Here is a 4,380-nt window from a genome sequence, read left to right on the forward strand (position 1 = left end):
CTTCCTTCAATAGGCGAATACCAACCACCTTTTACAACTTGATTCTCCTTTTACCGAGTTTAGGAGATAACCCTTACACCCCCACTTACTCCTCTCTCAAACTATTCTAACACTTAGAACTTTTGAGAGGAGTTCACACAAGATTGTAGCAGTGTTTCTTTCTATTTTTACTCTCAAGTCTTGTATATGTTAACCAGGAATGAGAGGGGTATTTATAGGCTTCAAGTTGATTCAAACTTAGAGCATAAAAACATCTCATCCCGGGTTTCCTGGGTATGGGTGGTACCACCACCTGTGTTGGACGGTACCACCGCTTGTGCTAGGCGGTACCACCGCTAGTGTCAGTCTGACACTAGGTGGTACCATCGCCTTACAAAGCTCCAAGACCGAACTCTAGTGGTACCACCGCCTGATAGGGGTGGTACCATCGCTATCCGCATTTGCTGCCGGCAGTACCACCACCCAAACCACTTGGGAGACTGAGTCTCCCAAGCGGTGCCATCGCCGGCCAGGCTTTTCAGCATCCTGGTTGGGCCTTGAATCCGACCCAAACCAACCTAACTTCGGGCCCAATTGGCCCCTAATAGAGTTGATGGGATTACCTCCCAATCCCAACTCTAATTATGTGCTAAATATGATTCCTAAGACATATTCTAAGCAAAATAAGTCTGGTTTCTTCCAACGAGCTTCCGACGATCTTCCGGCGAACTTCCGATGATTTCTCGGCAATGTTCCGGTGGACTCCCGGCAAGCTCCTGGACTTCACGACGATCTTCTTAGTGAGTTCCAATGAGCTTTTTTGGAAAGCTCTTGGACTTCTCGGTTGGTTCCGACAAAACTTTCGATGAACGTCCGGACTTCCGACGAACTCTCGAACTCGCAACAAAATCACGTTCTTGACTCCGGGACTGCATTTTGTTTTATGCCTTGCTATCGTAGTTAATCCTGCTCATATAAAAACATACTTTGATCTAGATAATTATTACTAAGCATGAATCATATTGTTCGGCATGTCATTGGTCCATCGACGCTTCGTCCGATTTTTTGGCGCATCGTCCTCTTTTGCGGCCTATTGCCCAATTGGCCAGTTGACCTCCAAAACTCCAATATCCTTGGTGCAATATCTGCTCTTATTGGCCCGATGCCCGAAACCATGACCCAAAGCCTTTTGTCGATATGTCGATCGATCCTTTAGTGCGACGTCCAATCTTCTGACATGTTTCTCCAACCCAACATGATTCTTCTTGCTTTAAATGTCTCTCCGTAATTGAAGAATCCTACATCACTCAAAATACATATCTAATTATAAACACTTATCAATTGGTTTCAACATCAAAATATGAGATTTAATAATCTCCCCCTTTTTGATGATGACAACTAATTGATGACGAAGTTAACCTTAACTCCTCCTATCAATATGCTATATTTATATAACCTTGAAATCAAGCTGAAATCAAGTCATTGCAAATTTCATCATGAATATTTGCAACACGTCATCATGCATAACATGATCATACTTCTCCCCCTTTGTCATCAACAAAAAGGAGAAGTGTAACTTTCAAGTGTTTGAGATATAAGTTCAAATTATTGCATAAAAAATATAATATCAAGTTTTATCATCATGCAATTTGTAAGCTAGAAAATTTAGCAAGTGTTACATCATGTAAGCTAGCAATAATTTTACAACATTTTAAAACATGGAAGCTAGCAATTTTTAGATGTTCAAGAAAGCAACTCTTGCTTCTTCAAATATACAAGTTTGTAAATTTTGCTAGATGTGCAAGTTAGCATGTTTTGCTTCTTGAGATAAATAAGATAGCACTTCTTTCTCCATGCAATTTGCAAGCTACCAAAATTTTGCTTCCTTTGTAATGTTTAAGCAAGCACTATTTCTCCACCTTTGTCATTGTCAAAAAGAAGGGAAGAATACAATGTTGTAATTCTTTTCCCTTTACAACAATTTTCAAAGCATGACTAGGTTTGTTGAATCTCGGATTTTGATGATGAAACCAATCAATATGTGTTTATGTTTTAATTTATGTTTTGAGTGACGCAGGATGCTTCGATCAGGATGAGACAATTAAAGCAGGAAAAATCATGTTGTGCCGGAGGAACATGTCAGAAGATTGGACGTCGGGCCGGTGGATCGATCGACATATCGACAGAAGGCTTCGGGCCGTGGATTCGGGCATCGGGCTAAGAAGAGCGGAGATTACGCCAAGGATATCGGAGTTGCAGACTCAACTGGCCGATTGGGTAATAGGCCGCAAGAGAGGACGATGCGCCGAAGAATCGGACGAAGCGTTGAGGGCCAATGACATGCCGGACAACTTGATTAGATGCTTAGGATTAATTCTCTAGATCGAAGTATGTTTTACATGTGCAGGATTAACTATGATAGCAAGACATGAAGCAAAATGAAGTCCCGAAGTCAAGATCGAGATCACGTTGGGAGTTCGAGAGTTCGTCGAAAGTCCGGACGTTCGTCGGAAGTTCTACGGGAACCAGCCAAGAAGTTGCGGAGTTTGCCAGAGAAGCTCATCGGAACTCGCCAAGAAGATCATCGTGAAGTCCAGAAGCTTGCCGGGAGTCCGTCAGAACTTTGCCGAGAGTTCGTCGAAGGTTTGCCGGAAGATCGCTGGAAGCTCGCTGGAAGAATTGACATATGGATTCATTTAGCTTAGAATATGTCTTAGGAATCATAGTTAGCACGTAATTGGGATTGGATTTGGGCCAACCCAATTAAGGTCCAGCTAGGCCTATGTAATCACTGTGTTGGGCCCAATAAGAAGCCTAAATAGTGCCCCCAAGAAGACTCACCGTCATGACACAGTCTTCGAGGCTATGTCAAGCGGTGGTACCACCAGTCTGGTTGGTTGTACCGCCCCTAGTAGGGTGCCAAGTGGTGGTACCACCTAGCACTCTACCCCAAGTGGTGGTACCGTTAGTCTGGGCGATGGTGCCACCCAGCACTTTGCCCCAAGCGGTGGTACCACCAGACTTGTGCGGTGGTACCACCGAGGACAGTGTCAGTCAAACTGACATTGGGCGGTGGTACCGCCCGTGCCCGGGGAACCCGGGATGAGATGTTTTTAGGCTCTAAGTTTGAATCAACTTGAAGCCTATAAATACCTCTCTCATCCCTGGTTAATACACACAAGCACAGAGATATTAAAAGAGAGAAAACGTTGCTGTAATCTCTAGAATTTCCCTCCTCTAAATTCTAAGTGTTAGAATTCTATTTAGAGAGAAGAGTGAGTGCTTGTAAGGGTTATCTCCTAAACCCGGTAAAAGGAGAAGAGGGGTGGGTGTAAGAAGGAGTTTGATCTTCGCCTAGTAAAGGAAGATCGTTAGTAGATGCCGATGGCCTTGACAGAAGAGGAATCAGAGGAGTGGATGTAGGTCACGATTGACCGAACCACTATAAACTCTCATCTTCTCTGGTTTGCATTTTATTTCCTGCTATTACCTTACTGCAAACCCCTTCAATAGCTTACTGCCTTCAATACATTTATGTATGCTTTCAAGCTAAGTTTCCTAAATCAATTTTGCGTCGGAAACAATTTTTGTTGTACGAGAGATTTGACGAAGTTGACATTTTTATCCGTTGCATTAATTCACCCCCCCCCCCCCCTCTTAGTGCTCTTGATCCTAATAATTGGTATCAGAGCCATGGTTTTCTATTTTGGTTTAACACCCATATAGAAATTGCTCTTTTCGGCATCGAAAAGGGTCACTCTCTCATTCGTCCTCCCTTCTTCAATGGGACAGACTACACTTATTGGAAAACTTGAATGAGAGTTTTCTTGCTTTTGTTGGATTTGAATTTATGGCACATTGTCGAATCCGGTTTTAAAAGGTCTTCTCTTCCAATGAAAGATTGGAATGATTTGGAGAAGATGACTTTTTCTTTAAATGCTAGAGCTATGAATGTTTTATTTTGCGCCTTAGATAAAACGGAGTTTAATTGAGTTTCTATGTACGAAACAGCTTTTGATATTTGGCACACTCTTGAAATTACACACGAAGGCACAAGTAGTGTAAAAGATTCTAAAGTAAATTTTTTGATGCACTATTTCGAGCTTTTTCGAATGAAGCCGAGCGAATCCATTGTTGACATGTACACCCGTTTTACGGATGTCGTCAATGTTTTAAAATCTCTTGGCAAATGTTTCTTAAATTTTGAACTTGTTAGTAAAGTTTTACGATCACTTTCTAATGCTTGGGAATCAAAATTAATGGCAATACAAGAAACAAAAGATTTAAATATTTTTCCACTTGAAGAACCTATCAGTTCATTGATGACATATGAAATGATGTGCAATCCACATGATGAATAAGATGAACAAAATCACCTTCTAAAGAACAGGAATGATTTGG

The sequence above is a fragment of the Musa acuminata genome, chromosome BXJ2-8 (genome assembly GCF_036884655.1).
Source record: "Musa acuminata AAA Group cultivar baxijiao chromosome BXJ2-8, Cavendish_Baxijiao_AAA, whole genome shotgun sequence".
Lineage (NCBI taxonomy): Eukaryota > Viridiplantae > Streptophyta > Magnoliopsida > Zingiberales > Musaceae > Musa > Musa acuminata.